At 36.4% G+C, this 25,984-nt stretch overlaps 1 long non-coding RNA gene and 1 other non-coding gene across 2 annotated transcripts in view; one reads left to right on the forward strand and one right to left on the reverse strand.

Moving 5' to 3' along the window:
- Positions 1–25,984, forward strand: part of LOC105499102 (uncharacterized) — a 135,695-nt gene that overhangs the window by 79,192 nt on the left and 30,519 nt on the right. The gene's annotated exons all lie outside the window — the stretch shown is intronic.
- LOC112423141 (U6 spliceosomal RNA) lies at positions 4,956–5,060 on the reverse strand. The gene has a single exon (XR_011611300.1). It is a non-coding gene; the product is annotated as a U6 spliceosomal RNA (small nuclear RNA).

Raw genomic sequence — 25,984 nt, forward strand, 5'->3', positions numbered from 1 at the left:
CAATACAATATGATAACTATTTACACGGGATTTACATAGTATTAGTTATTACAAGTAATCTAGAGATGATTTAAAGTACACAGAAGGATGTGCATAAGTTATATGCAAATACTGGCTTATTGTATATCAGGAACAGGAATATCCTCGAATTTTGGTATCTGAGGGAGGCCGTGGGACCAAACAACTCTACTTAAGCAATGATATTGCATGAAGAATCTGGTTACATAATGGAAATTAAACTGATAAATGACTACATAGAATAAACGTTTATGTACACTTCGTGTTGAGTGTTAGGCCTTATCAATGTCATACTATGAAAATTATATTTTCACATTAAACAGTATATTATTGTAACCAGGCCCCTTGAGATTTCAGTACCCCAGAATTATTAGTCATTTACGTAATGAAAATTCTGATTAGGCCCTTGCCCACTTTGACATGTTAACCACTCGCTTTTTGTCCAACATCCCTTGTTCCCACAATATACTGATAAACTGCTGATGGACTGTTTTTCTGTCAAGCAGCAGGATATAAATTCAGTGTTATAAAAAAACATTTGCGGAAAGAATGAATGTCTTTACGGAAGTCAACCATCTGCTCATGCCCAGAAGTCTGATTGTTCAATGTGTTATCTGAGATTGAAGAAACAGACTTTCCCCTCGGTTCCCTGAGATTCCCCCTCCTTTATTCTCTAGCTGTATAAAAATTCCCCATTTTCTTTTTTAAAGATAATTTGACAGATCTTGTTTTTCCACCTGCTCAGCTTGACCAAATAGAATAAAATTTTGTCTAACTCTAAGCACCTGTGTGTTACCGTCTGGCATCAACTACATATCGGGTACCCTAGTTTGAATTTGGGGTTCTGTATAATTATTCCAAACATAATTGAACAAAGCAAGATTGGCCTCCAAGTGAATATTAGTGTTTTCAGTATTCCTACGTTTCTGACTTCAAACCCAGTGCTGCTTCCAGGAGAAGCAAGTAAAATTTTTGACTACCAAAAAAAAAAGTACAAAAATAAAAATACATATTCAGCTTTTCTAAGGAAAAATGACTAGAATATATTGTACTTTTTCAGTTTTCTTCAATACCGAAATTTGTAATTACTGTATTCATTGAAAATGAATTGATATTGATAAAATGTCTTATTAATATTTTATTAAATTCCAGAACACAAGCCACAAAACATCCAATGTATTGCCTCTCCATATGCTTTGGATTCAATTCTAAGATATTATATATTTAATGTTCACTGCACATGGTCAATGATAATTTTAAGAATATCTAATAAGTAAAGAAGATTATCAGTTAAATATTCTCTTTGAATATAATATTCAATGACTTCACTGAGACAGGATTTTTTAGTTCTAAGGACCTGAGACAAAAGTATACCTAATATTTAAAAAGCTAGAAAAAGATTATTTGCATATTTTATGTAATGCTAACAAAATATGTCATGAAATATTGAGCATTATACTAATAAAACTGAAAGGATTTTACTATTGGAAGATATTGCAAAATGTATGACCTTAAATGAAAACAAAAGATCTATTCTTCCACTCATAAATACATATATAATGTATAATACATAATACATATTTGTATATATTAACCTATAAATATTATATAGTTATAACATATAAAATATATGTCCAGATTATATCTATTATATATAAATATGAACATAAGCATCATATTTAACATTTAATATACTTATATTTATTATAATATGATTTATCATATTTAATAGATTATCAATGATAAATATATTCATAGATTTATAATTTAATGTTTAGAAAATATATAGCTCTATGTTATTAATTATATTCACAGTACATACATATAATATATATTCCTATAATATAGTTGCAATAGAGCAGCTTCAGACAGAAAGCATCTTTAATCCAGATTGAAATAAAAAACACTAGGAATCAAAATGTGCTGGAATAAATATTTTCAGAGGAAGTCAGTTTATGATAGGAAAGAAAGATTCATTTTCTTTAATTTTTGCTTTAGAATAAGGCAAAACATAGATATTATTTTTGCTAGCTTCCCTGTTTTACCATTAGAAACCTATAGTTTGAGAGACTCTGTCAGGGTCACACAGATCATGTCAGACATAAAAATTAAACTCCGGTGTTCTGATTCCTTGGCTTGGTGTACTGGTGTACTGTCTTACTGCCTATTGTAGAGAGTTTAATGAAGTTCTGTTTCACTGAATATCTAGACTAAGCTTTCTGAAAATGAAATGAGCAAGTTAATAAAAAATTAAAATGAGATGAAATGCTGGAGTAGCCAAATTACTTAACAAATATCTGGAATCATTGTTTTGAAAATGCTTAACATTTAAAAGTTAGCTTTCCAGGGAACTCTGGGTGATAGCCCATTTCACCTGTACAAGAATGATATTTTAACATATATCTTTCCTTTGGTGTCTACCTACTTTTGCCTATGTTGTTTCTCATAAGAGAAGATTAAAGATTGTTAAGTAGACCATAAAGTTACTGTATTTTGCAATTTTGAAAAAAATTATAAAATTACTATGTGAGTGTGGAAGATGTAAAAGGAGCATTCCATTAAACATGGCTCTATGCTTCCTCCCAAATTTTTGTATAAATAGGTAGGACTTTTAGCAATAAAAAAGAAAATTAAGCTTTACTTTTTTTTTCTTTTTTTTGAGATGGAGTTTTGTTCTTGTTGCCTAGGCTGGAATGCAATGGCACAATCTCGGCTCACTGAAACCTCCACCTCCCAGGTTCAGCCTCAGCCTCCCGAGTAGCTAGGATTACAGGCATCTGCCACCATGTCCAGCCAATATTTTTGTATTTTTAGTAGAGATGGGGTTTCACCATGTTGGCCAGGCTGGTCTCAAACTCCTGACCTCAGGTATTCCATTCGCCTTGGCCTCCCAAAGTGCTGGGATTACAGTCATAAGCCACCATGCTTGGCCTACTAAAGTCTTTTAATGGTTTATCCAAACATTTTATTTTGAAATATTTCAAAATAATAAAATTGAAAGATGTGTACAGCAAACTCATGAAAGATCTTCATCTATTGTCTTAAATTGTTAAAGATTTGCCTCATTTGGGAAGCATTTGTTTCTCATGAGCCCTATTATGGAGATGTGTAAATACAGAGTCCTATGAGAATGTGAACAAAATTCACATCAGCGCAGGATTAAATGATGATGATCTGTCTACATCTGATGAGCCTTCAACCAAAATGAAAACTGATCCATAACCTAATGTGCTAAAAATTACAGCTGTGCAGACAAAGAAAGAAGATGGAACAAAAAATGTGTGTGCTAACTTGGCAGCTCCAGCTGTGCTAGGTGACATCTGATCCACACATCTGCCTGCAGCCCATTGAGCAGGCTCATAGAAACTCCAAAATGATGTTAATTATTTCAAAAAAGCAGCAGGTGTTGAGTGTGCATCTAAATTGGAACATTCCTCACGAAGTTTCATTTAACTTCTCAGGCCAACATTTACAAGATTTTTCTCCTAATTGGCAATCACTTGACAATGAGGCTGAGTAGCTCAAGCTGAAAATTTCCTGGGATTCAGTATTCAAGATTGCCTACAGATTGTGGGGAATTGCTGAAGGACGAAGTAACAAAGCATATTGCATTTTTAGTATATCACAGCATCAAGTTATTTCTGGTACATCATTCAAAAATCTAAAAAGAATTAGATCGTTTAGATTCTTTTTAGAACAATAAAAGTCAATTTTTAGTAATTTATAACATATCCAAATATCACTTGACAATTAAAATCTGAGCTCTCTCAAATATTTATGTTTTCTCTCTTGAAGGATTATAAATTCAATGCCTTAGAAAAATTCATGAATAAAAAAGTATGTATAAGAAAAATAATAGAAATATAATTTACAAAAAAATTTATTATAGCATAAAATAATATAGAATGTACTTCTATAACATTAAAGATCATAGTAATTACTAGGAATGTATTTAGATTTCTAATAAGATTTTTTATAGGTGTCTCACGGACAAGTGATTTCAATTCAGATCTTAATTTAAGCAGTACAGTTTCATGTCCCTCATAAACTTAAATAAGCTTAAGTCTTTGTAGGAAGCAGAGTAAAAATAATGAAGTTTGAAAACAATTTGTATGTTTTAGTTGTATCAAAGAGCATAGTAAAACATATACTAAATAGAATTGGGGACCTTGCTTAATTGATTATTCCTGGTTGAGGATTTCAGTAAAAACTATTTCAGAAACAATTTATATACTTCACACAGAATGTGAGTGAACATTCTAATATAAACAAGTCACTCCAGAGCAGTGGTTCTTAATACAGTGTCCTTGAATAAAAATTGGGAGATCCATGGATTTGAATAAAAACATGTTATATCTTTATTTTACTTACCTCTAATTAATAATTAGTATTTCCTACCGTTATAGAGAAAAAACAACAGTTGCATTAGCAGCACTTGTGATTTTATTCCTAACAGAAATCAGAGAAATGTTCATATAACATGTGATTGTTACAGTAGAAACCTCAAAATATATTTTATATATTAATGACTTTAAAATGACTACAGTTATTATTATACTTACTGCTATATCTTATCATTTAAAATATTTGATACCTTTATTTCAATATATTTGATTTTAAAAACTATTTATATAAGCTGGGCATGGTGGCTCACGCCTGTAATCCCAGCACTTTGAGAGGGTGAGGCAGGCAGATCACGATGTTAGGAGATTGAGACCATCTTGGCTAACATGGTGAAACCCCATCTCTACTAAAAATACAAAAAATTAGCCGGGCATGGTGGCAGGCACCTGTAGTCCCAGCTACTCAGGAGGCTGAGGCAGGAAAATGGCGTGAACCCGGGAGGCAGAGCTTGCAGTGAACCAAGATGGCACTACTGCACTCCAGCCTGGGCGACAGAGCGAGACTCCGTCTCAAAAAAATAAATAAATAAAGCTATTTATATAAAATGCTTCATGAATTTTCATGTTATCATTGTGCAAGGGCTATGTTAATCTTCTCTCTATCATTCCAATTTTAGTATATGTCCTGCTGAAGCAAGTATCAATGCCATTTTTTAATATTATATATTATATTTGTTCACTAATATTCTGAGAAACAATATACTTCATCAAACTGACAAAGTGTTCTATAGCATAATACAATTTTGAGATCCCCAGCTCCACTACAGAACTTTCCTCTTTCTCTCATATTCCAAATTTGATATCAACTTGACTTGTCCTCTGTACTTTCAGACTGTATCTCAAATCCATCAACTTCAACTAGTTTTAATCATTTCCACTACTACTTCCTTAGGTCAAACACTTGTATTGGCACTACCGCAACAGCATTGTTATCAATCTTCTTGCTTCCATCCTTGATTTCTATAGCAATTCAATCTCAGCTAGGGGTGATTGTGACCCTCTACTTGCCAAGGACATTTAACAAATCTGTAGACTTTTTTGGTTGTCAAATGTACTGGGGTGCTACTACTGTCAATTAAGTAGAAGCTAGAGATACTGTTAAACACCATACAATGCATAAACCCTATCTACACAACAAAAATTTACCCGGTCAAATGTCAGTAGTACCTAACTCGAGGAACCCTGCTCTATAGTCTTCTCCACATAATGATCATAGTAATATTCTTTAAAAAAAAAAAAAAAAAAAAAACACCAAAACCAAAAAAATGAAATGCAAGGCAAATCGGTTTCCATCCTTTCATAAATCCCTTTCCGCAAATTCCCCTAACATTTACAAGAAAATCCGTTACTCCTGTGTCCTACAAAGTCTTCCATGTCCTAACCCCTGACTATGTCTCTGAATTTCTCTCTGCACTCAACTTTGATCCAGCTACACTAGCCGTCCTTCTGATTCTAAGAGACCCCATGCTTTTTCTTCACTTAGAGACATTTGATACCTAAATTATAGAATTTAAAATATTCTACTCCCAGATTATTTTTTTGGCTTACTCATTTCTTTTGGGTATCAAAAGTCACCCCTCCTAAAACAATAGCTCAGGATGACCTAGGAAACCTAGAATGCTGTTGTAGTCCAGACAGTTCTTCTGTGAACACGTTCAATCCACGATCATCTTAATCTATTTTCAGAGATTGAGACTGTTTGAAGCTGACCTGCTGACCCTAAGAGGGTTCAACTGGTTCATAGTTACTCCTAAAGTGTAACCTATTATAAGTCCAATCCAGAGTAAGGATGGTCCATCATCAGGCTTTTCTACTAGGATGACATGGCCTTGCACGGCTGCAAAAAGCCCAGTTTAATCTTTTAAATCTCAGCTATCCTATCTCTAACTTAGTATACCAAGAGATATTATACTCTGGCTTAACTCTACAAGTGATATAGTTTGGATCTATGTCCCCACCCAAATCTCATGTTAAATTGTAATCCCCAGTATTACAAGTGAGGCCTACTGGGAAGTGATTAAATTATGGGGGTCAATTCCTCATTAATGGTTTAGTACCATTTGCTTGGTTCAGTCTTCACCACAGTGAGTGACTTGTCATGAGATCTGGCTATTTAAAACTATGTAGCATGTCAATCTCTCTATCTTACTACTGCTTTCTCTGTGTGATATGCCTGCTTCTCCTTTGCCTTCAGCCGTGATGGTAAGCTTCCTAAGGCCTCCCAAAAAACATATACTGACATTATGCCTCACAGCCTGCAGCACTGTGAGCCAATTAAACCTCTTTTCTTACTAATTATTCAGTCTCAGGTATTTCTTTATAGCAATGCAAAAATGGCATAATATATCAGAATTAATAATAAAGGGAAAAGCCTGAAGTAGGAGGAAAAAAAGAGCTATAAAACTGATACTATGATCCAAATATTCTGTATACAACTAGCAGGAATAATGACCATGGTAATAAGAATGAGTAAGAATGTTTTTGAACAGAACACTGACTGAGTCTTTATATGTGAATACAATAAATTAATAAAAAAGAGGTCAATGTAAGTGATTAGATTTGAAAGACCTAGAGTATAACATTCATAGAGAGGGTAGAAACATTCATAGAGAAGGTACATTTTTTAGTAGAATTGGTTTGCCCTCTTTATTTGATAATTCATTCAATCAATGTGTGTGTGTGTGTGTGTGTGTGTGTGTGTGTTTAATACCTGCTATATGCCAACCTTTAATCAGTGTGGATTGCAATCATGATTAAGGGAAGATCCTGCCCTTCAAGTATGCAAATTCTACTGGGAAAGACAGAAAAGTTAATAGAAAATTAAAATGCAGTATATAAGGTGGTACAATAAGGATGAGTATGAAATATCACAGAGGAGGAGCAATTATCTCAGGAAAAAGACCTGAAGGATGAGTAGAAGTTAACTGGGAGGTAATAGGCCCTGTTTGATGATTGCAGAGAAGGAAGCATTTTAGCCCTAGGGAGCAGAAAATGTTGTTGACATCAGGGATTTTAGGTAAGCACAAGTCACTCAGCATGTATAAGAACTATTGTTACCAAAATACCTGAGGTTTGGTCTAGGTCCTGCTGCTCATGGCACAGAAAGCTAATCACTGAGACAGCAATTATTGCCAAGGAAGAAGGGATTAATTGAGTGCTGCAGCCAAGGAGATGTGAGATCCGTCTCAAATCCATCTTCCTAATTGACTCAAACAAGAAGCTTATATTGCAGAGAAGAAATCTAACAATGTGTAAGAAAACAGGAACCAGAGAGGGGCAAGGAAGCATTTATGATGAAGGATGGGTCTAGCAGCTCATTGTCTAGATGGGATCTGGTGAATTTCACTTCTTTGATATCTTTTGTGAGAGGTCTGATGCTCATTTCCTGAGGAAGAAACTCAGATAAAACAAATGTAAATTTCAAGGTTTAAGGCCCTATTTCTATGTTTATTTAAAAACACTGTTTATGGGATTATTGGATTTGTTTCACTATGATATGAGGTTAATAATAATAATAGAAAAAAGCAGGTTAAAAATCTTGTTTTGAGAAAGCAAAGCAAGATGACCAAATAGAACTCTTCAGCAATCACTCTCCCTGCAGAAACACCAAATTGAACAACTATCTACACAATGAAGCACCTTCATAAGAGCCAAAAATCAGGTGAGGACCACAGTATCTGTTTTTAACATCATATCAAAAAAAGAGAGACCCTGAGGAGGGTAGGAAAGACAGTCTGGCATTGCTTACACCACCTTCCCCCACCTCTCAGTAGTATGTGTGGGGACAGAATCTGTGTGCTTGGGGGATGGAGACTGAAGTGGGTATGGGACTTTTTATTGAAACTCAGTGCTGCCCTGTCACAGCAGAACATGACATAGGGCAGAATTCTGCCAATGCCTACAGAGGGAGCATTTAGAATAACACAACCCAGAGAAATATACTCCTCTGCTCCACTGGTAAAGACCTGAGTTCAGGCTGGCCCCACTAGAGAGCAAAAGTGCGATGCAGTCATAAGTAGATTTGAAAGGCAATCAGACCACAGGGAATACAGTCCTTGGACAAGTCCTGGTGCTGTGTTAGTCTTGGAGCCAGTGGACTTGAGTTTCACACAACTCAGTGAGACACAGCTGTGACAGCCAAGAGAGAGCTTGCATCACCCCTCCCTTAACTACAGACAGTGCAGCTCTCAAAAAGACTCCTATCATTTGTGGAAAGGAGAGGAAAGAGTAAAGAGAACTTTTCCTGTCACCTATGCGTACCAGCTCAACCATAGTAAAGCATCAAGCAGATTTCTGAAGCCCCCAATTCTAGGCCCTTGCGCCTATATCACATTTTCTGATACCCGCCCTCCACACACACCCCAGCCTCTCCCTACCCTGCCCCTGAACCAAAGGAGAAACTGTAGCCCTCAAGAGAAAGACACTGTCCTGGTAGGATGCACCAACTGCTGAGTAAAGAGCCTGTGGACCTTGAAAAATCATTAGTGGTAGCCAGGCAGTAGTCATCATGAGCCTTGGGTGAGACCCAAGCCTGTGTCTACTGTGCAGGCTTAAGGTGTGATCTAGCACAGTCCCAGCTGTGGTGGCCACAGGAGTGCTAGCATCACCCCTCCAACAAAACCAGACAGCCCATCATGGAGATGGAGACTCCTTCTGTTTGGGGGAAAGTGAAGAAAGAAAATGAGAGACTTTGCCTGGTAATCCAGATAATTCTCCTGGATCTAACCCAAGCCCACCAAGGCAGTAAGTACCTCTATGAGTCTGCAGCAGTCACATTGTTACTGGGCTTAGGGTGCTCCCTAGAACAGATACAGCTGCAGTGACCAAAGACACGATTCACAAACTTAAATTCCCAAATATCTAAAAGGCCTTCTTAAAAACCATGGGTACAAACAAGCCCAGACAATGAAGATTAAAATGAATGCCTGTTTAAACTATTTAATGCCCAGATATCAACAAATATCCACAAGCATCAAAAGTATCCAGGAAAACATGACTTCATCAAAGGAAGCAAATAAGAAACCAGTGATGAATTTTGGAATGACAAAGATATGTGATATTTCAGACAAACAAATAAAAACAGTTATTTTGAGAAAATTCAATGAACTGCATAACACAGAGAAGAAATTCAGAATCCTATCTCAGAGAGATTTAACAGAGATTAAAATAATAATAAAAAAGGAGAATTTCTGAAGCTGAAAAAAATAAAATGAAACTGAAAAATACATCAGAGCCTCTCAATAGCACAACTGATCAAGCAGAAGAAATAATTAGTAAGATTGAAGATAGGCTATAAAAAAGTACACAGTCAGAGAAGGACAAAAAGAAGAAAAAGGAAGGAAGCATGCCTACAAGATCTAAAAAGTAATGCTAAATTAAAAAAATTAAAGTTATTGGTCTTAACGAGAAGGTAGAAAAAGAGACTGGAGTAGAACATTTATTCCAAGAAATAACAACTAGTACTTTTTAAATCTAGAGAAAGACATTAATATTAAGTCACAAGAAAGTAACAGAATGCCAAGCAGATTTAATCCAAACAAAACCAATTAAAGACATTTAATACTCAAATACCCAAAGGTCAAGGAAAAGAAACAGTTTCTAAAAGCAACAAGAGAAAAGAAAGAAATAACACATAACAGAGCTTCAATACTTCTGACAGCAGACTTCTCAGTGGAAATATAACAGGCCAAGAGAGTGTCATGACATATTTAAAGTGCTGAAGAAACACAATTTTTTTCCTAGAATATTATATCCACTGAAAATATTATTGAAATATGAAGAAAAAATTAAGGTTTCCAGACAGACAAAAAGCTGAGTGATTTTTTTTCAACACCAGATATCTCCTACAAAAAAAATGCTAAAGAAAGTTTTTCAATCTGAGAGAAAAAGACATTAAAGAGCAATAAGCAATCATCTGAAGGTACAAAACTCAAAGGTAACAGTAAGTACACAAATACAGAATTCTCTAACTATAATTTAGTGTGTAAACCACTCATATCGTGAGTAGGAAAACTAAAAGAAAAACCTATCAAAATGGTAGCTACAACTTTGTAAAGGGATCGATAGTATAAAAAGACAAATAAATAAATAAAAGAAACAACTGAAAGTTAAAAAGCAAGGAGTAATGGAGTTCAACTGAGTTTTTATTAGTTTTCTCTTTGCTTTTTGTTTTATAATCAGAGTTAAAGAATCATCAGTTTAAAATACTTGGTTACGTTATTTGCAAGCTTCATAGTAATCTCAAATCAAAACACCTACAACAGATACACACATACACACAAGCAAGAAATAACAACATACTACCAGAGAATATCAGGGAGGCTCAGGCCACAGCGGAGCCCACCGCGGATGGGCTTGGGCAAAGCGGGCTGCAGGTCCCAAGCCCTGCCCTTAGGAGAGGTGGCTGAGGTCCCCCGAGAATTTGAGCCGATGAGGGCAGGTCGGCAGTGCTGGGGGACCTGGCACAGCCTCCACAGCTGTTGGCCCAGGTGCTAAGCCCTTCACTGCCTGGGGCTGGAGGCGCCAGCTGGCCACTCTGAGTGCGGAGTCTGTCAAGTCCGTGCCCACCCAGAACTCGCACTGGCCTGCGAGCGCCGCATGCAGCGCCAGTTCCCACCTGCGCCTCTCCCTTCACACCTCCCTGCAAGCAGACAGAACAGGCTCCAGCTTCAGCCAGCCCAGAGAGGGGCTCCCACAGTGCAGCAGTGGGCTGAAGGGCTCCTCAAGTGTGGTCTGAGTGGACACTGAGGCTGAGGAGGTGTGGAGACCGAGGGCTGCTAGCACGCTGTCACCTCTCAATATGATCTGACTCTGTGTCCCCACCCAAATTTCATGTTGAATTGTAATTTCCAGTACTGGAAGAGGGGGCCTTGTGGGAGGTGATTGAATCATGGGGGCAGATTTCCCCCTTGCTGTTCTTGTCATAGAGTTCTAGTGAAGTCTGGTTGTTTGAAAGTGTAGCACTTCCTCCTCCTTCTCTCTCTCTCTCTCCCCGTCCTGCTGACCATCTGAAGATATGCATTGCTTCCCCTTTGCCTTCTGCCATGCCATGATTGTAAGCTTTCTGAGGCCTCCCCAGCCATGCCTCCTGTACAGCCTGTGTAACTGTGAGTCATTTAAACCTCTTTTCTTCATAAATTGCTCAGTCTGAAGTAGTTCTTTATAGCAGTGTGAGAACAAGCGAATACACTCACTTTCAGCATTGAATAGATCAATCAAACAGAAAGTAAACAAAGAAACATTGGACTTAATCTGAACTATACAACCAAATAAATCTAATAGATATTTACTAATAGATATCAACAGCTATAGAACACATATTCTTTTCCTCAACACTTGGATAATTTTCAATGATAGGCCATTTGATAGGCCATAAAACAAGTCTTAAAATGTTTTTTACAAACAAAATCCTATCAAGTATCTTCTCTAACTGAAATATAATAAAACTAGAAATCAGTGACAAAAGAAACATTGGAAACTATACAAATATATGAAAATTAAACAATATACTGCTAAATGGCCAATGGCTCAATAAAGAAATAAAGAAGATAGTTATAAATGTTCTTGAAACAAATACGAATGAAAATACAAGATACCAAATCTATAGGAGATAGCAAAAACAGCATTAAAATAAAAGCATATAGCAATAAGCACCTACATCAAAAAGTAGAAAAATTTCAAGTAAACAAGCCAAAGACATTGCTTAAAGAATTAGAAAAGCAAGAACAAGCCAAATTCTTAATTAGAAGAAGGAAAGAAATAATAAATATTGGAGAATAAATAAATGAAATTGAAACAAAAAGGTCAGTAAAATGAAAAGTTGGTTTTTTGAAAAAAAAAAAAATCAAATACCTTCAGCCAGACTATGATAAAAACAGAGAAGACCCAAATAAATAAAATTAGAGGTGAAAAAGGAGACATTACCGCAGACCACAGAAACTTACAGGTTTATTAGAGATTACTATAGGCAACTATTTGGGAAAAAAAAGGGAAAAACCTAGAAGAAATGAACAAAGTCTTTGACACATACAACATATCAAGATTGAATCATAAAGAAATTCAAAATGTACAACACAAATAACAAGCAATGATATTAAAGCTATAATAAAAAGACTCCTGTTAAAGAAAAGCCAGACCTGATGGCTTCACTGCTAAAGTTCACCAAATCTTTAAAGAAGGATTAATGCTAATCCTATTCAAACTATTCCAAAAAAATTAAGGATAAAATACTTCCAAACTCATTCCATGAGGTCACTATTACCCCCAAACTAAAATCAGACAGACACCACAGAAAAAGAAAGTTAAGGCCAATATATCTGATGAAAATAGATGCACAAAATCTCAACAAAATTTTCAGCAAACCATTTAAAACACATTAAAAAGATCGTTTATTATGACCAAGTGGGATTCATCCCAGGGATGCAAAGATGGTTCAACATGCACGAATCAATCAATGTGATATACCATACACACGTAGACCAATGGAACAGAATAGCGAGCCCAGGAACAAATTTACATGTCTACAGTGAACTCATTTTCAATGAAGATGCCAAAAGCATACATTGGGGACAGGATAGTTTTTTGAGTTAATGATGTTGGGAAAACTGGAATCCATATGCATAATATGCATATATACTGGCATATAGAGAATGAAGGATAAAAAACATGCAATTATGTCAACTGATGCTGGAGAAACATTCAATAAAATTCAACATCCTTTTGTGATAAAAACTCTAAAAACTGGGTATAAAAGGAACATACCTCAACACAAGAAAATCAGTCTATAACATATCCACAGCTAGTGTCATATTGAATGAGAAAAAAGACTTTCCTCTAAGATCTGGAAGAAAACAAGGATGCCCACATTCAGCAATGTCATTTAATCTAATACTAGAAGTTCTGGCTAGAGCAAAATTAATAAAAGGAAGAAAGAAAGAAAGGGCATCCAAATGGTAAAAGTAGAAATCATATTACACTTGTTTGCAGATGATATGATTTTATATTTGGAAAACCGTAGTGACTTCCCCAAAAAACTATTAGAACTAGGAAACTAATTCAGTAAACTTATAGAATACAAAATCCATTCAACATGGATGAAACTGGAGAACATTATGTTAAATAAATTAAACCAGGCACAGAAACAAAAATTATACATGTTCTCACTCATACATGGGAATTAATAATTAAAACAATTGAACTCATGGAGATAGAGAATAGAATGATGGCTACCAGAGGCTGAGAAGGCTATTGGGGCCAGGGGAACATGGGATGGTTAATGAATGAAAAAATATAGGTTAAATGAATAAAATCTTGTATTTGATAGCACAAGATCTCTATAGTCAATGATAACTTATTGTATATTTTAAAATAAGAGTGAAATTGGAATGTTTCTAACATGAATAAATGATAAATGCTTGAGGTAATGAATACCTCCATTACCCTGATGTGATTATTACATATTGTATGCCTGCATGAAAGTATTACATGTACCCCACAAATAAAAACACCTGTTATGCACTTATAATAATTTTAAAAATGCACGTTTTAAAAAAAATATGCTTGGATTTAATTTTGATGACTGAAATAATTTGTTTTGGTATATGCCATTACCTAACCAAAAGTAAATAAGTAATTGTCCTACAAAGATAAGATAGTCCTTTAGCAATAGTAAGTTTTTGATATTAATGGATTTATCATTCTCATTTTGAGATGAGCTACTCAACCTGAAGTCTGAATAGAAACCATAAGTAGTTATAAGAAGTTATTGTACATTTGCCTTTATGACTTGGCAAAATGAATTTGGACTTTTGAACCCAACAAATTGTTGCTAAAATCTCAGCTCTACTTCTCCTATATTTGAATGTGAGCAAACCATTTAGTCTTCCAAACTTGGGTATAATTTCTAACTAGACTATCTTACTAATGGTTATACCATAGAAAGAACTAAATGAGAGGGTTCCTGACAACTAAGGAACATTGAAAAATTACAGATTCAAAAGTCAGCCTCTGAGGCTTCTAAGATAATAAATGAAAGAAATTTTTAAAAGTTAAAGGGAAAAATGTCATTTTGAAGAGCTAGCACTAGTCACTAAATTTCACACAATGAATCCTGACATTGTAAACTATATGTTTCCTCTCGGGATTTCACACATGGCACACAAACTTAGCAAGGGGTCACTTGTCTCTGCACTCATTTTCTGATGCTCTGCCTTTGAAAGTGTAATATTGCATCTGCCACTTCATCAATTTTTTATACTATTATCTTTCAAATGCCCTTATAAATATCTTCAATCTAAGATTATGACCTCTAGTCCCTGAATGTTTAACAATAATTTTAAATTCAACACTCTCAATTCATTTCTAGATCATAATCCAAAACAGCCTCTGTGCCTCTAATTATTCCAGAAACAACAATAGAGAAAAGACATAATAGTGATATCATCATTTGAAAACATACCACCACTGCCATTTCCCAAATCCCTAGTTCAGGTGCTCCAGGTAACTGTAATCAAGTATACTTAGACTTCTAATCATTTGAATATACCTAATAAAGTATCATTGTTTTTCTTTACAATTAAGGTTCCTTTTGACATAACTGAGTTAAAGGACTTCGCATTGTAGTATATTAACTGAAATAAAGTACAACATAAAATAAAAAAACTTAAAAATTATTTTCATAATTTGTTGTTACTGCCCTTAACAATGAAACAAGTTCAAATACATTAAATACATTATATTTTGTAGAAAATTAGCTTTTAACTTTTATATATACTTTTTACTGTTTAGACTTATTTTATTTTTATTAGAGTATACATATATATATATATGGAATATATTAAAGCTGAGGTCACAGAATCACTCTGCAGTTAAACAAAAATGTGTATTTCTTTATTTCACTATAAAAAATAATTTGGAGGGGGTGGAGCAAGATGGCCGAAGAGGAACAGCCCCAGTCTCCAGCTCCCAGCGCGAGCGACACAGAAGACGGGTGATTTCTGCATTTTCAACTGAGGTACCGGCTTCATCTCACTAGGGAGTGAAGGACAATCGGTGCTGGTCTGCTGTTGCAGCCCGACTAGTGAGAGCAGAAGCAGGGCGAGGCATCGCCTCACCTGGGAAGTGCAAGGGGGAAGGGAATCCCTTGTCCTAACCAGGGGAACTGAGACACACAACACCTGGAAAATCGGGTAACTCCCACCCCAATACTGCGCTTTACAAAGGGTCTTAGCAAACGGCACATTAGGAGATTATATCCCACACCTGGCCGGGAAGGTCCCACGCCCACAGAGCCTCCCTCATTGCTAGCACAGCAGTCTGATATCAAACGGCAAGGCATCAGCGAAGCTAGGGGAGGGGCACCCACCATTGCTGAGGCTTAAGTAGGTAAACAAAGCTGCTGGGAAGCTCGAACTGGGTGGAGCTCACAGCAGCTCAAAGAGGCCTGCCTGTCTCTGTATACTCCACCTCTGGGGATAGGGCACAGCTAAACAACAACAAAAAAAGCAGCAAAAACCTCTGCAGATGCAAATGACCCTGTCTGACAGCTTTGAAGAGAGCAGTGGATCTCCCAACACTGAGGTTGAGATCTGAGAATGGACAGACTGCCTGCTCAAGTGGGTCCCTGATCCCTGAGTAGCCTAACTAGGAGACATCCCCTACTAGGGGCAGACCAACACCCCACACCTCACACGGTGTGGTACACCCCTGAGACGAAGCTTCCATAGCAAGAATCAGACAGGTACACTCACTGTTCAGCAATATTCTATCCTCTACAGCCTCTGCTGCTAATACCCAGGCAAACAGGGTCTGGAGTGGACCTCCGGCAATCTCCAAAAGATCTACAGCTGAGGGTCCTGACTGTTAGAAGGAAAACTAACAAACAGGAAGGATACCCACACCAAAACCCCATCAGTACGTTATCATCATCAAAGACCAGAGGCAGATAAAACCACAAAAATGGGGAAAAAGCAGGGCACAAAAGCTGGAAATTCACAAAATAAGAGCGCATCTCCCCCGCCAAAGGAATGCAGCTCATGGTCAGCAACAGATCAAACCTGGACGGAGGATGACTTTGACGAGTTGAGAGAAGAAAGCTGCAGTCAATCAAACTTCTCAGAGCTAAAGGAAGAATTACGTAACCAGCAAAAAGAAACTAAAAACCTTGAAAAAAGAATGGAAGAATGGATAACTAGAATAATCAATGCAGAGAAGGCCATAAACGAACTGACAGAGATGAAAACCATGACACGAGAACTACATGACAAATGCACAAGCTTCCATAACCGACTCGATCAACTGGAAGAAAGAGTATCAGCGATTGAGGATCAAATGAATGAAATGAAGCGAGAAGAGAAGTCTAAAGAAAAAAGAAGAAAAAGAAATGAACAAAGCCTTCAAGAAGTATGGGATTAGGTGAAAAGACCAAATCTACATCTGATTGGGGTACCTGCAAGTGAGGGGGAAAATGGAACCAAGTTGGAAAACACTCTTCAGGATATCATCCAGAAGAACTTACCCAACCTAGTAAGGCAGGTCAACATTCAAATTCAGGAAATACAGAGAACGCCACAAAGATACTCCTCGAGAAGAGCAACTCCAAGACACATAATTGTCAGATTCACCAAAGTTGAAATGATGGAAAAACTGTTAAGGGCAGCCAGAGAGAAAGGTCGGGTTACCCACAAACAGAAGTGCATCAGACTAACAGCAGATCTCTCGGCAGAAACTCTACAAGCCAGAAGAGAGAGGGGGCCAATATTCAACATTCTTAAAGAAAAGAATTTTCAACCCAGAATTTCATATCCAGCCAAACTAAGTTTCATAAGTGAAGGAGAAATAAAATCCTTTACAGATAAGCAAATGCTTAGAGACTTTGTCACCACCAGGCCTGCCTTACAAGAGACCCTGAAGGAAGCACTATACATGGAAAGGAACAACAGGTACCAGCCATTGCAAAAACATGTCAAAATGTAAAGACCATCAATACTAGGAAGAAACTGCATCAACTAACGAGCAAAATAACCAGTTAATATCATAATGACAGGATCAAGTTCACACATAACAATATTAACCCAATATTAACCTTAAATGTAAATGGACTAAATGGTCCCATTAAAAGACACAGACTAGCAAACTGGATAAAGAGTCAAGACCCATCAGTTTGCTGTATTCAGGAGACCCATCTCACACGCAGAGACACACATAGGCTCAAAATAAAGGGATGGAGGAAGATCTACCAAGCAAATGGAGAACAAAAAAAAGCAGGGTTGCAATCCTAGTCTCTGATAAAACAGACTTTAAACCATCAAAGATCAAAAGAGGCAAAGAAGGCCATTATATAATGGTAAAGGGATCAATTCAACAGGAAGAGCTAACGATCCTAAATATATATGCACCCAACACAGGAGCACCCAGATTCATAAAGCTAGTTCTTAGAGACTTACAAGGAGACTTAGATTCCCATACAATAATAATGAGAGACTTCAACACCCCACTCTCAACATCAGACAGATCAACGAGTCAGAAAGTTAACAAGGATATCCAGGAATTGAACTCATCTCTGCACCAAGCAGACCTAATAGACATCTATAGAACTCTCCACCCCAAATCAACAGAATATACATTCCTCTCAGCACCACATCGCACTTATTCCAAAATTGACCACATAATTGGAAGTAAAGCACTCCTCAGCAAATGTACAAGAACAGAAATTATAACAAACTGTCAGACTACAGTGCAATCAAACTAGAACTCAGGACTAAGAAACTCAATCAAAACCACTCAACTACATGGAAACTGAACAATCTGCTCCTGAATGACTACTGGGTACATAACAAAATGAAATCAGAAATAAAGATATTATTTGAAACCAATGAGAACAAAGATGCAACATACCAGAATCTCTGGGACACATTTAAAGCAGTGTGTAGAGGGAAATTTATAGCACTAAATGCCCACAAGAGAAAGCTGGAAAGATCTAAAATTGACACTCTAACATCACAATTAAAAGAACTAGAGAAGCAAGAGCAAACACATTCGAAAGCTAGCAGAAGACAAGAAATAACTAAGATCAGAGCAGAACCAAAGGAGATAGACACACAAAAAAACCCTCCAAAAACTCAATGAAGCCAGGAGTTGTTTTTTTGAAAAGATCAACAAGATTGATAGACCGCTAGCAAGACTCCTAGGAAGAAAAGAGAGAAGAATCAAACAGACGCAATAAAAAATGATAAAGGGGATATCACCACCGACCCCACAGAAATACAAACTACCATCAGAGAATACTATAAACACCTCTATGCAAATAAACTAGAAAATCTAGAAGAAATGGATAATTTCCTGGACACTTACACTCTCCCAAGACTAAAGCAGTAAGAAGTTGAATCCCTGAATAGACCAATAGCAGGCTCTGAAATTGAGACAATAATTCATAGCCTACCAACCGAAAAAAGTCCAGGACCAGATGGATTCACAGCTGAATTCTACCGGAGGTACAAGGAGGAGCTGGTACCATTCCTTCTGAAACTATTCCAATCAATAGAAAAAGAAGGAATCATCCCTAACGCATTTTATAAGGCCAACATCATCCTGATACCAAAGCGTGGCAGAGACACAACACAAAAGGAGAATTTTAGACCAATATCCCTGATGAACATTGATGCAAAAATCCTCAATAAAATACTGGCAAACCGAATCCAGCAGCACATCAAAAAGCTTATCCACCATAATCAAGTGGGCTTCATCCCTGGAATGCAAGGTTGGTTGAACATATGCAAATCAATAAACGTAATCCAGCATATAAATAGAAACAAAGACAAAAACCACATGATTATCTCAACAGATGCAGAAAAGGCCTTTGACAAAATTCAACAGCCCTTCATGATAAAAACTCAATAAATTCGGTATTGATGGAACATGTCTCAAAATAATAAGAGCTATTTATGACAAACCCACAGCCAATATCATACTGAATGGGCAAAAACTGGAAGCATTCCCTTTGAAAACTGGCACAAGACAGGGATGCCCTCTCTCACCACTCCTATTCAACATAGTGTTGGAAGTTCCAGCTAGGGCAATCAGGCAAGAGAAAGAAATAAAGGATATTCAGTTAGGAAAAGAAGTCAAATTGTCCCTGATGACATGAGTGTATATTTAGAAAACTCCATCATCTCAGCCCAAAATCTCCTTAAGCTGAGAAGCAACTTCAGCAAAGTCTCAGGGTACAAAATAAATGTGCAAAAATCACCAGCATTGTTATACACCAGTAACAGACAAACAGAGAGCCAAATCATGAATGAACTTCCATTCACAATTGCTTCAAAGAGACTAAAATACCTAGGAATCCACCTTACAAGGGATGTAAAGGACCTCTTCAAGAAGAACTACAAACCACTGCTCATTGAAATCAAAGAGGACACAAACAAATGGAAGAACATACAATGCTCATGGATAGGAAGAATCAATGTCATGAAAATGGCCATACTGCCCAAGGTAATTTATAGATTCAATTCCATCCCCATTAAGCTACCAATGACTTTCTTCACAGAATTGGAAAAAACTGCTTTAAAGTTCATATGGAACCAAAGCCCGCATTGCCAAGACAATCCTAAGTCAAAAGAAGAAAGCTGGAGGCATCACGCTACCTGACTTCAAACTACATTACAAGGCTACAGTAACCAAAACAGCATGGTACTGGTACCAAAACAGAGATATAGACCAATGGAAGAGAAACGGAGCCCTCAGAAATAATACCACACATCTACAGCCATCTCTGATCTTTGGCAAACCTGAGAAAAACAAGAAATGGGGAAAGGATTCCCTATTTAATAAATGGTGCTGGGAAAATTGGCTAGCCATAAGTAGAAAGCTGAAACTGGATCCTTTCCTTACTCCTTATATGAAAATTAATTCAAGATGGATTAGAGACTTAAATGTTAGATCTAATACCATAAAAACCCTAGAAGAAAACCTAGGTAATACCATTCAGGACATAGGCATGGGCAAGGACTTCATATCTAAAACACCAAAAGCAACGGCAATAAAAGCCAAAATTGACAAATGGGATCTAATTAAACTAAAGAGCTTCTGCACAGCAAAAGAAACTACCATCAGAGTGAACAGGCAACCTACATAATGGAGAAAATTTTTGCAATCTACTCATCTGACAAAGGGCTATTATCCAGAACCTACAAAGAACTCAAACAAATTTACAAGAAAAAAACAAACAACCCCATCAAAAAGTGGGCAAAGGATATGAACAGACATTTCTCAAAAGACATGCATACAGCCAACGGACACATGAAAAAATGCTCATCATCACTGGCCATCAGAGAAATGCAAATCAAAACCACAATGAGATACCATCTCACACCAGTTAGAATGGCAATCATTAAAAAGTCAGGAAACAACAGGTGCTGAAGAGGATGTGGAGAAATAGGAACACTTCTACACTGTTGGTGGGATTATAAACTAGTTCAACCATTATGGAAAACAGTATGGCAATTCCTCAAGGATCTAGAATTAGAAATACCATATGACCCAGCCATCCCATTACTGGGTATATACCCAAAGGATTATAAATCATGCTGCTATAAAGACACATGCACACATATGTTCATTGCGGCACTATTCACCATAGCAAAGACTTGGAATCAACCCAAACGTCCATCAGTGACAGACTGGATGAAGAAAATGTGGCATATATACAACATGGAATACTATGCAGCCATAAAAAAGGATGTTTGTGTCCTATGTAGGGACATGGATGCAGCTGGAAACCATCATTCTCAGCAAATATCGCAAGAATAGAAAACTAAACACCACATTTTCTCACTCATAGGTGGGAACTGAGCACTGAGATCACTTGGACTCAGGAGGGGGAGCATCACACACCGGAGCCTATTATGGGGAGCGCGTAAGGGGGAGGGATGGCATTGGGATTTATACCTGATGTAAATGACGAGTTGATGGGTGCTGATGAGTTGATGGGTGGAGCACACCAACATGGCACAAGTATACATATGTAACAAATCTACACGTTATGCACATGTACCCTAGAACTTAAAGTATAATGATAAAAAAATAATAATTTGTACATTTCTAAAATTCCCACTGCTCATAACATTTAAAAATAAAATAAGAAATTAGATACAAACAAAATAAAAACTATAGTTGTGATAAATATTGCATGTAATAGTTCACACAAAATTAAATTCCTCTACCAAGTTGGTGAGAATGAAGCTTTTAAAAATATTTCTGGAGAATCATTTAGCAATGTGTACTAAAAATGTAAAAGTGAGTGTATTATTTTCTCCATGATTTCCGAGAATTTATCTTAATAAAGTATTATTTTTATGGAAGACCTGTAAAGATATTGAGCCTAGAAAATGTTTACAATAGTTGGATTAAGAAATTATTCAAATAAAGCATTATAGCCACAAAACAGAAGACAAATTATTAGACACTGAAATTAAGATTTGAAATGGGTGGAAAATTACATAGTTCTCTAGAAAATCCCAAAAACCCTGGACAGAAATAAGGTAGTCACCACAAACAAAAAATGTGTAAAAAGATGGATAAAAGAGGTGAATATTAAGGATGTCTTTAACATTCTGGGTTCTTGAAAGCAGAGTTATCTTATTTCTGAAGCGAGAGGGCATACAATGGTCCATGTGGACTGTCATCCAAAACATAGGAAATGCCACTTGGGAGTTGAACTATATGTTTTGTAAGGCTGCAAGGAATGTATTTTGCTTACAATTAGAGTTATCTGTAGAAAATATACATGTCCTGGGAGAATGCATCCATGAATATTCATGGGTCACGACAAAAATAGTGTAGACATTAAAAATATTTATAATAAAAACATACAAGTAACTTAAAAAAAAAATTCCAGCCTTCAAGACTTTTGTGCTTTTTTTTTTTTTTTTTGAGGCGGAGTCTTGCTTTGTCACCCAGGCTGCAGTACAGTGGCGTGATCTCCGCTCACTGAAAGCTCTGCCTCCAGGGTTCCCACTATTCTCCTGCCTCAGCCTCCCGAGTAGCTGGGACTACAGGCGCCCGCCACCATGCCCAGCTAATTTTTTTGTATTTTTAGTAGAGAGAGGGTTTCACTATGTTGGCCAGGATTGTCTTGAACTCCTGACCTTGTGATGCACCTGCCTCAGCCTCCCAAAGTGCCGGGATTACAGGCATGAGCCACCGCGCCCGGCGACTTTGGTGCTTTTTGAATAAATCATGTCAAAGTTATGGGAACTTTAGGGATAAAAAGATTATGTCTGGAGAATCCAACTGGGAACCAGCCCAGAGGCAGTATAAAATTGGAAATTTAATCCTCACATAAATATTTTTAAGTAAAACTCATTAAAGTTACCTATCTGATTATGAGAGATCTATTCAGACCTGTGAAATGTTCCAAAGACCTGTGATTGAGTCAAGGTTTATATAGAGAGTAATCCTTGAAATAAAATTGTCTCTCCAATGAGATAGGCAAGAAATGTTCTTGGTATAGAAACTCAGACTGCCCTAACACAGCAATTTGGGAGCCTGGAAATAAGAATTCTTACCCAGCCAGGCTTTGTTATTTCCATGAAAGTGACTCTTTTGCAGAGTTTGACTCTGTCCATCAACATGTCACACTCCTATGGGAAGAGTTAAGGCAGTGCATTTTGTTTGCTGAATATAAAGATTTATTAGGATCAGATATGGCAAGATATCAAGTTAAGTTTGTACTTTCTATATATTTTTTTCTCCTTAATTTTAAAAAGGAAAACAAATGTTATCTGCCATTGACTTAGGGATAGTCTTTTGCAAAGTGGAAAACAGATCCTTCTTGGCCAGCACTTGTAGCCCAGAAGATACTCTTGGAGGTTTTTGGTCTGCTGAAATGCCATTTGGATCCTTATGGAAGTATCATAAATAAATGAAAATTAATTTCTTCTAGTATTTAAATCAATGTTAGAGAAGGAAACATGTTTCTTATTTACACAAATTTCTGCTCCAGAGGATTTTATTGGTGCTTTTATTTTATAATTTTATTTTATTCCCAAAGAACTTACATGTTCGATCACCAGAGTTTACAGAGTTCTTGAAGAGATTTATCCACTGCTATATATAATATATTATACTGACTAACAGTTGCTGATTTCTTTTGCTATGATGCATTCTTTCCTAGTGATTCTGAAGTTTTCATTTATGGGTTAGATTACAAAACTAATCTTTCATCTTAAAATTGCTCTATGTGACTGAATATGTTTGTGGCAGGCAGAAAAATGTTCTTACTCCAAAGATCTGCACATTTTACAGATGTCTTTAAGGTTGTGGATCCTAAAATACGAATGTTATTCTGATTGTCTGAGTGGGCCCAATCTAATCACTTGGATCATGAAATGCAGAAAACATTTCCCAGCAGGAAGCAACAAAGAAATGCAACGGAGGAGGGGTCAGGAGACATGAGGCAGAAGGTCAGTAAGATAGAAGAATAAAGTTAACTTGGCCACAGTGCTAGCTTTGGAGATAAAGGGTCCTCCAAACAAGAAATTCAGGAGACCTACAGAAGCTGAGAATGATAATCAGCAAGGAAATGGGGACTTCAGTCTTACCGCTACAAAGAAGAAAGTTAGATGACAATTTGAATAAGTTTGAAAGCAGATTCTAAGAGTCTTCCCATAAAAGCATGGCAGGCGTACACTTTGGTTTTGCCATTGTGAAACTTGGGGCAGAGAAACCATTCAGAACTGTGAGATAGAAAATGTGCATTGTTTTAAGTTGCTAAATTCATGGTAATTTGTTAGAGTAGCAACACAAGGAAAACAAATTCACTGTCTAAAACCATATGTTGACACAATTTGTATTTATATTTAGCAAGAATTTGAACAATATTCATGTAAATAAATGTATGAAAATTGTTACTAATGGGTGGAAGGGAAGGTACTACAAAGATTAAGACAAATTTCAGAGTCAGTACATTCAGTAGCCCTTATATCATATACTCTTGGAGATAGTGGCCAATAGTTGGAGAAAAGAGCTGGGAGAAAAAGAGAAAAAGAGCCAGGAGACTGAATGATTATTTGTATCATGTCAACTGTCCAGATAAGGAGAAGCAAAGATGGTGGAAAAAATCAAATTAAACAGGAGCTTATGAAGTTGAATGATAATATATACTATAAAATGATTTGGTTTCAGGGTGGGTAAGAGGGATGAAAGGGTAAAATCTATCAAGTTCGGTGTCTGCATAAGTATAGAATGGCAATGCTATTAATAAAAAGAGAAAAGGGAAGGTATCATGGGGCTTACAAAGGCAAGTAGTCTTCATCTCTATGCACACCAAATTGGAGTTGACATGCATTTAAACAGAGAGGCCCTTGAATCAGGAGTGAACATAGATTTGGAGATCAGTAAGAGTATAGGTCAGGGATCCAGAGTTAGAGGTCATAATCTTAGAGGAGATGAATGAAACTACAGGACTTGTACCAAGAAGAAAGCATATCCAAACATGGGTTCTCAGAGGAAGAAGGAGGCTGACACAAAATGTAGAAAACAAAGAGATAAAATAACAAGATGAAATCTTAATAATCGTCAAAGAAAGTGAGGATATTTAGTTTGGGAAGTGGCCGTAAAGCAATTTGCTTTATTAAAGAAAGTAAAGGGAATTCACAGTGCTTCAACCATGGGTTACTAAGGAAGAAATAGGTGGTATAAAAATAGAATTAGTTTTGTTTGTTTGTTTTTTAAGAATTTGGGAGAACAAGGCTGCAATTGATAGCTATAAATGGTAATAAGACTTCAATATGTCAACTTCTCAGAAATAATAACAGATAATAATAATGGGAAACATGATCCTTGATATAAAATATATAAAACAAAACAGCATATTAATAACAGTTCTGAAGTTAGAAAATAACATTTTAAAAGTTAAGTAACAAAAGCCACATATTTAAAGTGTTGTTGATTTTATTTCTCACCAAATCTTCCTGTGGAAGTGATAACCAGTAAAATGTTGGCATAATATGACATTACAATAATATGAAGTTGGGACAGTGAAATATCAAATGAGAAAATATTGTATCTTAGTATCTTCTTGTTATTTTTGTTATCTTTATATTAGATCATTTGAATTTATTTCTCAAGTTCATTCAGAATTTATATATATATATATATAAAATCTCCCTGAAAAATCTTGAAAAGACACAACACTGCCACATATTAAATTCATGCATATCTTGTTATAGTGCTCTCCCCTTTATTGTGCTTCACATATCATTGTGTTTTTTAAAACTTGAAGGTTTGTGGCAACCCTGTATCCAGCACATCCACTGGTACAATTATTCAAATATTGTGTGCTCACCTCGTGTCTCTGTGTCACATTTTATAATTCTTGCAATATTTCAGATTTTCTGTTTACTATATCTGTTATCATGATCTGTGATTAGTGATTTTTGACGTGATTATTGTAATTGTTTTGGGGGACAATGAGTCATGTTGTATAAAATGGTTAACTTGGCCAGGCACGGTGGCTCATGGATGTAATCCCAGCACTTTAGGAGGCCGAGGCGGACAGATCACCT

Source organism: Macaca nemestrina, chromosome 12 (genome assembly GCF_043159975.1).
Source record: "Macaca nemestrina isolate mMacNem1 chromosome 12, mMacNem.hap1, whole genome shotgun sequence".
Classification (NCBI taxonomy): domain Eukaryota; kingdom Metazoa; phylum Chordata; class Mammalia; order Primates; family Cercopithecidae; genus Macaca; species Macaca nemestrina.